Genomic DNA, 14,152 nt, shown 5'->3' with positions numbered 1-14,152 from the left:
AACCCCTTCTGTTTGCTATTTTGACTTCCAGGCAAACTGGGGGTGCAGCTGATGGGCAGCCAGGTAATCCATATTACCAATAGTTAAGGCAGTACCTCACACTATACAAGGGCATTGGGTTCAGTTCAGATCTTTATTATGGTCATAGACCAGCAGAGTGAAAATTAACAATCGATCAATTACAAAAAATACAGCTAAAAACATAGATTTTATAATAATATAAAATAGCTTAGAATATAAAACTATTAGAGCGTAAATTAGATTATACATACAGGAAATACATGTAGGGAATTATTCTGATCACAGCTCTCTGAATCGGTTAGGCATTAGTTATATTCCGCCGAATTTTCATGGCTGCAGCACAGAACCTGGCAACACTATATGTTGTAGCATAATTGGTGTCTGTGAGCAGTAAGGAGGTATAAAATTGCCCAACTGCCCTGGGTGGGACTCTATATAACAATGGTGCAATAAAAATGGAACATATATCATTATAATACTGATAGTGAAGAAGGATATGTTCCATTGTTTCTATTTGACCAGAGCCACAGAAGCACTTCCTTTCAGCATAAGGAATTTTCTTGCATCTCCCTCTAGTACACTTGAAGGAAGGGCATTGCAGCGAGCTAAAGTGAAAGCCCTTCGGTGACTAGGGCATCTCTCTACCTCTGCACTTACATTAATTTCATAACAGTTTAACTGCCACACACACACATGGCATTCCTTCCTCCTCACAGAGCTGGCTTCCAGAGATTCCTTGAACAGATTTCTGACGAAGTGAGCATACCCACAAAAACTTACACCTTGAATAAAACTTTGCTGGTCTTAAAGATACCACTGGACTCAAACTTTGTTCTGCTGCTTCAGACCAACACTGCTACACACCTGAAGGTATATCTGCATTGCAGTGGTTCGCTTCCTACTGAAAAAGCCATCACTGGATCCGCAGGACACTACCAGCTACTGACCAGTTTTGCATCTAGGTAACATGGTAGAGTGGGCCACAGTAGACCAGTTCCTAGCATTCTTGGAGGAAACTTTGGCCCTGGACCCATACAAGTCGAGCTTCCATCTTGGCCACAGGGTGGAGACCATCCTGGTTGCCTTGACAGATGACATCTGGCACCAGCTGGACCAGGGCAGGTCCTTGTACTTCTAGACCTGTTCGCTGCATTTGATGTGGTTGACCATGAGCCGTTGGCCCACCACCTTGCTGGAGCCAGGATTAGGGGGTCTCCTTGGCTGGTCCTATGCTACACTGGCTGGTCTCCTTTCTCTGGAACTGGTCACAGAGGGTCGTTGTGGGGGATGTGTTATCAGACCCTGTAGGTTCCCTTGTGGAGTTCCGCAGGGGGCAGTTCTCTCCCCCACATTATTTAACATCTGCATGCACCCTCTAGCCCACTGGTCTGGAGTTATGGGCTCGGTTGTCACCAATATGCAGATGGACTCCCCACCAAAATATTGGCCAGATGTTTGGAAGCAGTGGCTGGATGGCTCAGACAGAGCCACCTGAAACTCAACCCCTCCAAGATGGAGGTTCTGTGGCAGGAGTGATGAGGGCAGGACCAGGAAGAGCACCTCCCAATGCCTGGATGGGGTGCAATTAACACCTGCACCAACCACCAGGAATTTGGGGGTGATCTTCAATGCCTCCCTTTCCAAGGAGCCTCAGGTCACAAAGGTAGCCCAAATGGCATTTTTTCATCTGTAGGACCGCTTGTTAGCCTTTGCCCCCCGCAGGGCACTCTGCTTTTTTGGCCCTGGCCCCAACCTGGTGGAATGATCTCCCAGAAGAGCTAGGGGCCCTGCTGGAGTTATCAGCTTTCTGCAGGACCTGCAAGATGAAGCTCTTCCACCAAGCATATGGTTGAGGCCAGGCTGAGGTCTCCGAATTACCATCAGGGGATCCCCTAGAACTAGTGAAATCAGGACCCTCGCTCCTAATGAAAGAGCTCCTGACTGCAGCTGGACAGGGGTGGAGATGGGGAGTTATGAATAGCCATCTTTTAACATGTTGGGGGATTTCTAAGGGTTATGCCGTTATTATTCTTTTATTGTAAATCTCCACGAGTCTCTGAAAGCAGTGCTATATAAGTTAAAATATCAATAAAATAAATAAATTTTACCCATAATGGAAAACAAAAGGCATTGTAAGAAACAGCCTTTGGGTGCACTGTCCATTTGCTGGATGGCTGCAAAATATTTTGCCTGTGTCCTATAGTACATGAACTGTATTGTGCATCTCTGTCACTCCTGAAGAGTAAGCTTGGTAAACCAGCATAATATCTTTTGAACACAAGATGGCACTACAAGAATATGCTTTTTGAATCTTGCAGCACTTTAAAGGCTAATGGTTTTTTGGTGGAACAAAGTTTATTGGTACCTTTAAGCCCAATAGAATCTTATTCACGGTATGAACTTCTGTGTACAAGGATGTGGTAGGATAAGCATAGAGACTTCTTTTTCAGATTTATGCAGTACATTTTCTTTGACATGGATATGGGGGATGTCAGTAGTGGAACTAAATGGCCATGGAGTACAAGAGGTATGTTTTTAAAGTGCAGAAGCAATATTTTTATTTTGTGCCATCTAAAGATTTCAAGGTTGATTGGTGTGTCTGTATTTTGTCTCCAATACTTAGTATATTTGTGCTTCTCTTAAGTTAGAAACAAGGATATAGCTGCTGAATCTGGAAAAGAGGATGAATAAAAGGCATAAATTGAAATGGCATAAAGCACTTGAGTGTGGCCGGGACCTGACTGTACAGCAGCATGTTTGTTCCAAAAGATCTTTGTTTGTACCGAGTTTAAAAATGAGAGAAAACTGCCTTAAGTTGATCTGTCTGGAGAATGATTGCATTGTTTTGAAAAATAATGTTTATTTCTTTATTTGCATAGATGTAACAAGGCTGCAGATTATTTGGGGGGGGGGAATCACTCTGATCATCATAAAATCTATGTTTATTGAAGTTTGTTGCAGTGGTTCAAAGATCACATCAAGAATTTACTGATTAATCCCAGAATGGTATATGTCTAACATATACTAGGCAGGGGGAGATTGGTTAAGTAAAAAAGTTAAGTAGGGGAGGGGGATGAGATTGCTTAAGTAACTGTATGACATATTTTGTTTTAGCCCCACTTCAGATTTCCTTTGGATGCAGCAAGTCAACTCTAGCCTTTCTGCATTTGGGCTTTCCTCCCCTTATTTCCCAGGCTGAAATTCATGACATGCTTTCTGCATTAAGTCAGATGGAGGCAACCTCCCATCATGCTTTGCTCCCCTTCCCATTCCCAGGTTTTCTCATCTTCCCCCATCCATCTCCTCTTAGTCTATGGAATGCAGTGCCTAGACCTTGGGTTCCAAGTTATCAGGACTGTTTTGACCTTTTGAAGAAGGGTTCTCATGGGAGGGGGAGTTGGTTGAGGGGTTATATATGTTGTTTGTTCTGCTATGTCTTAGTTCTGACAAGGGCTGATTCTGCACTTATTTTGTTTTTTCCGTTGTCGATCCTGCTGAATTCAGATCGATTTGAACCTGTGTCTTTTTCCTTTAGCCCCCTCTGAATTGAAACAGAAATTGTTCCGCACTTGATTGGGGAAGCTCAGAGTGGGGAGGGGAGCCAAGTGCAGCAGGAGGCTCTTTCTTTTCCTGAACGAGGGTGGGGGAGGATTGGAGACAGCAGCCTCACAGAGAATGAGAAGGGGAAAATAAATCTAAGAGGCAAGTCTTTGCTGACAGAAGTCTGGGCTTCTGGAGATCCCAAAATGAGGGCAAATAATCTGGCATAGCAGAAGGATAAATTCCCTCTCAGAATCAGTGTGGGTAGAGATATAGGGCCTTAAATATTACTTAATAGTGGGACGATAATGTCTCCTCCCCAATGAAAACCATGATGCAGATCTTGAGATAGAGAGGGAAATAAGGAAGATGATACTGCCCTCGCATTGGCTGAGTAAATGTGTTTGCGAATCATGCCATGTAGTTTTTTCTATACATCATAAATGACTGTGCATTATAGCAGTCAGTCTCAGAGCCAGCTAGAAGTGTAGTCACTAGACTTGGCTCTGAGCAGCGCTTGAGACATGGTGTAAGATGTCTCTTTTAGATAAAAGTTAATATTAAGGAAAGACCTGTGGCAAAGACCCTGAAAACCCTATGTGGTTGCCATAAGTCAGCAGTGACATGATGCTCCACCCCCCCCCAATAAAGCATGTTAGGTGCTGTATCAATAAATGAAAAGTGGGCAGACAGATGGGCATTATTGTTATTATATACTAAGGGAATGTTGGAACTAATTGCAGAGATGTTATAATGGAAGAATTCTGGGAGACTAAAAGGGAGAAAGAGAAATGTTCTAAGTTTAGTATCCTTTGCAACTCCAGAAACAGAAATATGGTACCTTCATATGTAACATGGATTAAATAGCATTCAGAAGACCTTAAGAGCTGGTGTCCTACAGCAGCACCCTTTCACTGCCAGCACTAGACACCAGCACTATAGCAGCAGCCAAGTAACTTTCCACAGAAGAAACATAGGAAGGAAATATGCTCAAATATGTACAATATTTTTGGAATATTAGGCAATATTACCTCTGATATGAATGTACTCCCTTTACTTTTTGCCTTCTCCACCCTGTTTCCCTTTTCCTGTTTTTCTACTAAGTTTACCCTCTTTCTTTGTTTTTTTCATATTAAAAAAGTGAAATAAACTTTATTAAAAATGTGGAAAGGTTGGAGTGTCTGGAAGTTGGCGTGTCTAGTCTATTTGCACCAGTATGAAGAATGTTGAATTGGAGCTGAATCCTTTGTGACATGGCACATGTTGGAGAGTTAGAAAGAGGAAAGCAATCCTTACGTCCTCGTCTACTGACTGTGCCAGCCCCTCTCCAGCTGGCAGCCATGCATGGCCACAAGGTCAGATTTGCTATGCCTAGGCTCTGTATGCACAGCAGCATCCTAGATAAAAGGTAGGATTCCATTTGTGCATCCAGAGTGCATCCATGACAAATTAGATAGTATAGTCATGTGTGGATGCCTGCTGGCATCAAAGGGGAAACCAGCTTGCCAGAAGGCGTGGGAGACAAGGTTCACCTCTTTTCATTCCTTGTCATGCCAACATTTTTTTGAAGTTTAGTTCATTTTGTTCTGCCAATAATGACCTCATACTTATTCATAACACCTTATGAAGATTGCAGTACCCCAATGGCTTAGACCCCACTAATTACAAGCAGAGTTCCTAGTGCATAATACTATGTATTGATGCCTACATTATACATTCCAGTAAGATGCAAATAAGAATGTGATACTACTTCATATTATTGAACATCTATTATATCTGTTGTTTTACTCCTTTTACAAATTAAATGTCGTTGCACTGAAATGTTGGAAACACCCCAAGCCAGCTATACTGGAAGGGGCAATGAATAAATTGCACGAATAAATAAATATTATTCCAAGTTAGGCATGATATAGACTGAGATAGCAGATAGCCATATTGGTCCAAAGCAAAATCCACAGACCCATGTAATACTTTATATTAGAAACAACCAAAATGAGATAAAATGGCAGGAAAGGTTTTGAGTTCTCCAGACCTCTTTGTTAGGCTGGCTGTAAAAAGCAAAATGGACAGGAGACACAATTTCAAGCCATGGACTTAAGGCCGTGTTCTCTTCATCCCATCAGATGTCTATAGGGTGCTTAACTGACTTTAGTGCACATATAGTGTGGCTAACTGGTATCATATCAGAGTATATCCAGCTGCAGTTGATTTTGTTATCATCTCTTGTACCAATTTTGTTTCCCATTTTTACTAAGATGTGAGAGGCCACCATCTAGGGCCATTCCACACAAGGACCAATGTTGCCAATTGCTTTCACAAAGTGGAAACGCTATTTTAAATAGTGGCATCTTGGCGTTCTGCATACCTTTCCTTGGAGCGGGGAATCCAGTAGTGTTTCATTCGTTCCCCACAGGTTTCCGGTCTCGCAGGAATCGCTTGAAAGGAAGCGTTTTTTTCCTGTGCTTGTTCCCGCCCCTGGCCATCAATCAAACGGAACAGCCATTGGGCGGTTGTTATCATGCTCCCGAAAAGCCCCTTTCCCTTTAAGCACAGTTTAAAATACACACACACACACACACACATTGCAACGAATATGCGTTGATTCGTTGCAATGGAGAGACCCATCTAGCTGGCATGTGAGCTGGCAATTCATCATTACCACGCTCCCCCGAGTGGAAAAAAAATCCCCCCCCCGCACGGGCACGATTTTTGGCCAAAATTAAAGGGAACTGGCGAACAGGGTTGTGCTTGGGGACTTAGGGGAGCTTTAAAGCACTTCTGTGGAGGGACTGTAGCCAGAGAAGCCTCGCTGGTTCATTGCTTTCCCCGCTCCGAGGGGAAAAAATGGTGATCACTTTGCCAGAAATTCGGAGGAGAGAGCCAGGGGGAGGGACTTTGTTGCAACCGCTACATTGAGAATGTACATGTCTTTTTCGCAAGTGTTGCAGATTGTTGGCAAGAGTATAGCGATTTTCTGAGGGTGAATCCACTTTTCCCGATTCCCCGAAAATCGCTACAACTAGTGTTGCAGGAGTGTTGCAGATTGCTCACGACGTCACGCAGAACGCAGTTTTAGTGGCAAAAACAAAATGTAAGACTAGTGCTATATTAAAGTAGAGCGGAATGGCCCCTAATCTTGGAGTTTTTCTGTAGTAATGTTCACTTTGTAGACTGGCATTCTCAAATGTGTCAGAAATCATCTTTGTTGATGTTCAGGAATCACATTTTTTAGGAAATACTGTCAGGAAGAATTATTTTGGGGGGATTTTTATGTTAGCTATCATCAGAGTTTAATAATTGTTCATTTTTGTTTAAATAATGTGTTATTCAATCCTTGCTGAAGTGACAGGTACCCACTTCTTCCAAGGATCTGCCCTGCCTCCCTTTCCCAAAATCTTCTACCCCACATGGGTGACCATCTGACCCTATATGACACCCCTGAGGATGTCATGTGACCCCTCTTGTCATGTTGCATTGGGCTAATAGAAAAGGGTTTCAAGTTTCTGAGGGACACAGGTGAATGGTGCTGTAGCACCACACTTCCAACCATTCCAAGAGTCTTTTGGGGGACTGTGTGCCCCACTCCCACATCATCCTAGACTAGACCAATAAGAAAGCATTTTGAGACTGTTGAGCACTCAATCTCTAGAGTCACTTAAAGTGCAGGGGGTCTCTGTGACCCTTCTATGAACTTGCAGCATAGCTCTAGTCCCAAAGGAACCATCCCACATCCTACCTTGTCCCCTGAGCGACTTCCTAAGGCAGACGTGCCCAGTGTGGTGCTCATGGGTTTCATGCTGGCCACTATTACCTTTCCAGGTACCCATCAAATGTTTCTAGAAAGTGGGCAGGGCCAAGTGGGCTCTTGCCCAATAAGGCTTTTGATTGGATATTGGATACATAATTATGTTTTATGTATTGTTTTCTGTTATAATGTAAACCGCCCTGAGCCTCCGGGGAGGGCGGTATAGAAGTATGATAAATAAATAAATAAATAAATAAATATTTGAATCACTGTGCAGATTTTTAAAAAAATATTGCTTTGACAACGACTGCCTCCATAGCACAAGGGTTTCTGTTGTTTGAAGATAAACTGCTGCAACTGTTTTGGCTACAACTCATGTATCAGACATTTTGTGACTGCACTCACCACTCTGTGTCAAATTTCTAAAGGTGTCTGTGGGCTCAAAAAGGTTGGGAACCCCCGCTTAAGGATGTGGCCTCCTATGGCAAGTGAGACTAAATAACCATTAGTCTTTGAACTGACACCCTGCCCATCAGCGACAGACTACTGTGCTACGTATCAATGCAGGGATTCACTGGTATTTCGACAAAAACTCTATGGTAGAGCTTCCCTGTGTCACCAGTAATGTCATTACATTGGCAGCAGCAGAGGCTTAGGCCTCCTTTTGCTTATGACTAGTGTCACACAGGTCAGCTGATCAGCAGTAGAGGATCCCCTACCCCCAGTGGGGGACCTGGCAAACCTATAACTAGTGCCCCTGTATGACAGGTTTTTTATCTACAGTTGCTTCTGCCTTGTGGAACTCACTCTCCCACTTCCCTCATACACACTGCAGATGATTCTCTCCCAGAGGTCTTCCAGTGCTGGTTGAAAATATTTAAAAAAATTATTCTTGGTGACCTTTTTAAATTACATTTTCTCTGATACTTCTGTTTATTATTTTTTTATAATTATGGTTTTTAAAATATTGATAAGCTTCCTTGAGTATCCTTATCCATGGTTCCCCTATATACAGTATTTGCTGGTGTATAAGACTACTTTTTTCACCTGAAAAACATGCCTCCAAGTGGGGGGGGGGTCATCCTATACACTGGGTGCACTTCAGTTGGGATAGACATAGCTGCCCATAGTGGCCTATAGCAGTGGTCCCCAACATTTTGGGCATCCTTCAGGGCCCACCTCCAATTAGTCGAAGGACCACATGTGGTCCGCAGCCCACAGGTTGGGGATCGCTAGCCTATAGTACTGTAATGTAATGTAACAAACTCTATATTTTGAGTGGAAATGTTGGGGGGTCGTCTTATACGCCCAGTTGTCTTATACGCCGGCAAATACGGTATTTGTGAAATAGCCTGGGGGAGGGGGTGGAATGTGTCTGGCTGTCCAAGTTGGATTAGGGCCAATCAGGGTGCAGGCTACACCCTGATTAGCACTGTCCCTGCAGCTCCCGCCCTCTGTCCCTGGACTATAGACTCTTTGCTCTCAGATGCACTTCAGTGCCTGCAGCCAGCAGCAGGTAAGGGGAGAGGGCCCTGGGCAAAGGGTTCCCACCCGCCCCACTTGATCCGGCTGCGAGCTGCAGCTCAAAGCCATCTTAAGCTGCTGGGCCAGGGGACGGGACCCTTTCAAGGCTTGTTCTTAGGAAGTTTTAAGTTGTACAGCCGACAACCCCAAATAGACTGCGTGCCAGCTTCCCTATCTCTATGGAACAATATACTGTCAAAATAAACTCTGAGTAATCTAAAGTTCACAGAAATTATGCTTATCATAGACCAGTGAGTAAGTCCTGTGTTTACAAGTTTAATATGATTATCAGGTAGATTAGATCTACCTTACTTTCCAAAGCTAAAAGTAGCATATTAAAAAATATATATTTTACCTACATGCAATTTTGTGTTGAAATTATGCTACTTGGAGATTGGAAACAATTAAACCTAGAGCTATTTATGTGAGATGACTCATCTTCCTTCTGATATATTCTGAGATGGAAGAGTCCCCATGACAAATGTGTTTGTAAGACATTAAGAATCTATATGGGTACTGTAAATTGTTTTCCTCAATTAATAACAAGAGTAGATACATCTTAAGTCATTGTCCAACACTGCTGAAATCCATCTATGTAACCTTCTGATTGTAAAGCTAATTTAATCTATCATGAATAATTGTCATCAGCAGTATTGACGAATCATTCTCTGAAGAATTTCAAATGGTGCCTACTGCCGTGCGCAGCTATGCTATCTGGTTTTCAATGAGACATGCTATTTAGGTAATAAAAAGAACTGAATCATACTTTTAATTAGCTGAGCTACATGGCTTTGGGATTCATCAAAATATGCTGCAGTAATAACAACTAATCTATCACAAACTCTGAGGAAATAAGCATGCACTGTTATGAAACTGGGGTGAGATCACAAACAGTAGGTACCCCCACCGTACATATAATTAGTTGCATGTACGACAGAGGATGAGGTGGCTGGCTGGAGTCACTGAAGCAGGGTGCAAACTTAAATGGACTCCAGGGAATGATAGAGGACAGGAAGGCCTGGAGGATCATTGTCCATGGGGTCGCGATGGGTTGGACACAACTTCGCACCTAACAACAACGACAAATGCACCATCATCTTTATTTTTATATCCCACACTTCCTAAGCTCAGGACAGGTAACTACAATAACAATACATTCTTTAAAATGGTATAAAACGGTAAAAACATTCTACTATACGTAGCCCCCAGCTAAATTCAGGTTTTGATTGGGGGAGGTCTAATCTTTCCAGTTCAGTCTCAGTTCATGGCAGTGAGGCCAGCATTTCTTGGAGGTGAAACTGCTCTGTCTTGCATGCCATGTAGAACTGATTAAGATCCCATAGAGCCCTGATCTCTCTTAACAGAGAATCCCACCAGGCCAGTGCAAAGGCCGAAAAGGTCCTGGCCCTGGTTGAAGGCTAATTTATTAATTTATTTATTCATTAAATTTCTTAGCCACCACTCCCAGACCTGCTGGCTCACAGTGGCTTATAACAAGAGTTAAAAACAGTAATAAAGGTAAAGGTAAAGGTATCCCCTGTGCAAGCACCGGGTCATGCCTGACCCTTGGGGTTGACGCCCTCTAGCGTTTTCATGGCAGACTCAATACGGCGTGGTTTACCATTCCCTTCCCCAGTCATTACCGTTTACCCCCCAGCAAGCTGGGTACTCATTTTACCGACCTCAGAAGGATGGAAGGCTGAGTTAACCTTGAGCTGCTGCTGGGATCGAACTCCCAGCCTCATGGACAGAGCTTCAGACAGCATTTCTGCTGCCTTACCACCCTGCGCCACAAGAGGCTCAAAAACAGTAATAGCATACCATAAAATCACATCCTAACCCCACCCCTCACCAACCAAACCAATCCAGCCACTCCTCAGTTGCCATCTCCAGGTAGTTGCTGAAATTTGATGTTCAGAGGACAGGTAAGATCTTTTAGTCTGCCCAGCCTCAACCATTTCACCTCCTTGAGGATTGGGATCCTCCGTGAGTTTTGAGACAGTGATGTTAATGACCTTGGAGGGGTATAATGGAAAAGGCAGTCCCATAGATATGCTGGTCCCAGACTGTTTAGGGGCTTTGAAGGTTAATACCAAAATCTTGAACTGGAGCCAGTGCAGCTGGGCAAGCACTGCTCTCTACTGGGTCCCCGTAAGGACCCTTGCTTCAGCATTCTGGACCACTTGAAGTTTCTGGAGAAATTACAAGGACAGACCTTCATAGAGCAAGTTGCAGTAATCCAGTCTTGAGGTGATTGTTTTGTGTTGAGAAGATGAAATGTCTTGCTAGCTGCTGTAATGTATCTTATTCATCAGACTTCCAGCTTTTTGATTTATGGTTGGCTTTCAATGATGCCATTTTCTTGTATTTTTCTCATTCTTCTTCATTCTTCAACATATATGAAACACCTACTTTGGCAAGCCTTACTCAAACAATTACTAAAACCTCTGATAAGTGAAATGCCAAATTATGTCTCCAACCTTTGCTTGAAGACTGGCAGTGAGGGGGAGCTCACCACTGCCAGCTTATTCCACTGCTGAACTACTCTGACTGTGAAACATTTTTTCCTGATATCTAGCCTATATCGTTGTATTTGTAGTTTAAAATCATTACTGCATGTTTAAACTACAAGTACATGTGAGTCCAGCATTTTGTGGTGAAATTAGGTGCCTCGGCTTATATGTGGGTCAGCTTATATGCAAGTATATATGGTATATACAAGACAAAGCAATCCAAATCCCAAATCACTTGGAGAACATATTTATTTTCCGCCATTCCCTACATGCTCATGGCGGGTAACAGTAGTCTTAAAATCCCCCATTAAAACCCCCGCTAAAAGACTATAAAAATACCCCAAACTGCAGTAAATACCACTCTCCCCTACCCGCATTGGGGGATGGAGGGTAATGATGACTACTTCAAACCCCCAGGGGGGCAATGTTCTTCCTCGCCAATCCCAGCCTCAACCATAGACCTGGCGGGGGTGTGGCTAAAGATGTCGTCCTCAGGGGATTACAGTGCAATCACTGGAGCCTGACAGGGGTCAATTGTGAAAGCAATTGGCAGAAAAGAGGGGTACGCAAACCCCACCTCACTTTTTCTACTGAAGTCCTACTGAACTCTTGGGGTCATCTCCAATCCTTTAGGGAGTTTATCTCCCGGGATTACAGGCTGTCAGCGTTTCAGGACATGAGGATGACCGCCATATTCTTTCTTGGACTATTTTTCTTTCTTTCTCTCTTAAAAGAAACTGCTTTAACCCTCTTCTACGATTTATTTACTGCAAGTGAATGCGGTGGACTGGGTGGAGGACAGCATCTGGCAGCCTCAATTAAGCCATTAATCAATGCTTCTATAAACAACAGCAAGTAATAAATCTGAGCTGGGCTTTGCTCCGGGCTGCTTTTCGCCTCTCTCTTTCCCTCCCCCTCTTTCTGCCTGAGTAGCCACCTCGATTTGGGGCAGGCTAATTTTCTTAAGTAGAAGAAGAGGAGTTAGATTAACTAGCAATAGCTTTTACAGCAGTTGTTTTGGTTTCTGGAGATAAGAGCTGTGATTGGGAAGATCTCGTGAGAACTCTGCTCCAGGACGAGACTATTGGCTTCACTGACTTCAAAACGTCATTTACTAGTGCCAGGAAATTCTGATATGCGACCAGCTCTTAAAGGACACCTTTTTGGGCTATACTAAATTCAACTTGTTGAAAGTGCTTTAGTTCTGAACTGCCCTGTTTTTAATCTCCATGCTGTTTTTTGGTCTTCTGTTTTTTGGGTTTTTTTCATTCTACACTGAAGAATGCTGGAGGACTAAACAGACTTTCGCTTTTGCCTAGGACTATATAGGACCTCTCCTGGCTATTTGCAATATTATCTGAGCTTGGCTGCTGACTTATAAGCCTAAAACATGTCTATGTTAAAAAGAATGGCCCATCTAATAGAGAAACAAACCCAAGATTTGAAAAAATTTACAGAAGGTTTGCTTAAGAATATTTTCAAGTAGATCCAAGATGGCAAGTAAGAAATTTTTAACAGGATTGATGGACCAATAACAGTGGTTGATGACAGCACTAAACAAGGTTGGAAATCATCAGCAGAAGAAAAATCTGAAATTTTGGAGATGGAAAAGGGGGTGTCGGAGCCTCGCAGAAAACATGACTTCCCAGATAAGGACACCCTTTTTTAAAAAGCATACAGCTATTTCAAAGCAACAGTACACAAGAATCAACCAAAAGATACATGGATCTGTTTTGAAAGTAATCGATTTAAAGGAGCTTCTCAGGGAAAAAATTGTATTGATACATTTTGGATCAGAGTCCAGGAGGTACAACTGCCTTAAGATTCATCGGTGAATATTCTGCGGGAACAACTGCACTTTCTATGCCAAAGTCTAACTGGACAGAATATAAGTCTACGGGAACAACAAGGTGCAGTAAGCCTCGATATGAGACCCCCTTAAGAAGATTGGGGAAGGAAAAAGATAAGCAAAGGCAAGGGGGAACAAGATGTTTGAAATCTTTTCTTTATTCTTCTTCTGTACACTTTTAAGGAAATATAATTGTAAATGCTGGAAATGTCATGATAAAGTGGGTTTTTTCCCTTTCTTTTTTCTTTATTAATGTATTGTTATAGGGCCAAAGTTCTACAAGAAATGTTCAATGTTAAGTATTTAATTCAAACCTGAAAATATGGTGTTGAATATCTGTCAGGAAGGCTCTTTGACTGTGTTAAGTATAAAATGTTTTATAGGTGGTATGTGACACCAAAAGTGATTGCTAAAATTGCTAAAAACCATGTTAACAAATGTTAGAAATGTGTTGATTAAGTAGGTTACTTTTTTCAAAGGTGGTGGAAATGTGAAAAAGTGTATATGTTTTGGGCAAAAGTTCATACCATTGTGTAGTTAATGTGGGGTATTAGATTTCCCATGTAAGCTGAATCTATGTTATTAAGTATATCTCCGCGGTGCCTTCCAGCCTCAAAGCTTAACTAAAAGGGGACACTTAATGGAGGGGGTTTAAGTGTAACAAATGAAGACTATATTTTATTGTTCTTTGTATTAACACCTTATATTATCTGTCTTATTTCTATATTTCTATCTTTAATATATATATATATATATATATATATATATATATATATATATATATATATATATATATAGACACCCACACGCACACACACACACACACACACACACACACACCTGTGGGAAGAGCTCTGTTTTACAGGCCCTGCGGAATGCTGACAGCTCCTGCAGGGCCTGCAGCTCACTCAGGAGCTCATTCCACCAGGTAGGGGCCAGGACAGAGAAAGCCCTGGCCCT

General features: G+C 42.5%; 1 protein-coding gene across 2 annotated transcripts in view; it reads left to right on the top strand.

Moving 5' to 3' along the window:
• SLC35F3 (solute carrier family 35 member F3) overlaps positions 1–14,152 on the top strand; it is a 160,923-nt gene that overhangs the window by 65,707 nt on the left and 81,064 nt on the right. Inside the window, exon 1 of one of the 2 annotated variants that reach the window (XM_077346097.1) lies at positions 8,699–8,822. The exons of the other annotated variant lie outside the window; for it this stretch is intronic. The gene's annotated coding sequence lies outside the window, so the exon portion shown is untranslated. Of the gene's footprint in view, positions 1–8,698; positions 8,823–14,152 lie in introns of those variants that run through there. 2 annotated transcript variants of the gene reach the window in all.

This window comes from Paroedura picta, chromosome 1 (assembly GCF_049243985.1).
Source record: "Paroedura picta isolate Pp20150507F chromosome 1, Ppicta_v3.0, whole genome shotgun sequence".
Lineage (NCBI taxonomy): Eukaryota > Metazoa > Chordata > Lepidosauria > Squamata > Gekkonidae > Paroedura > Paroedura picta.
Note: the sequence above shows the minus strand (reverse complement) of the source record. Positions and strands in the feature narration are given on the sequence as shown.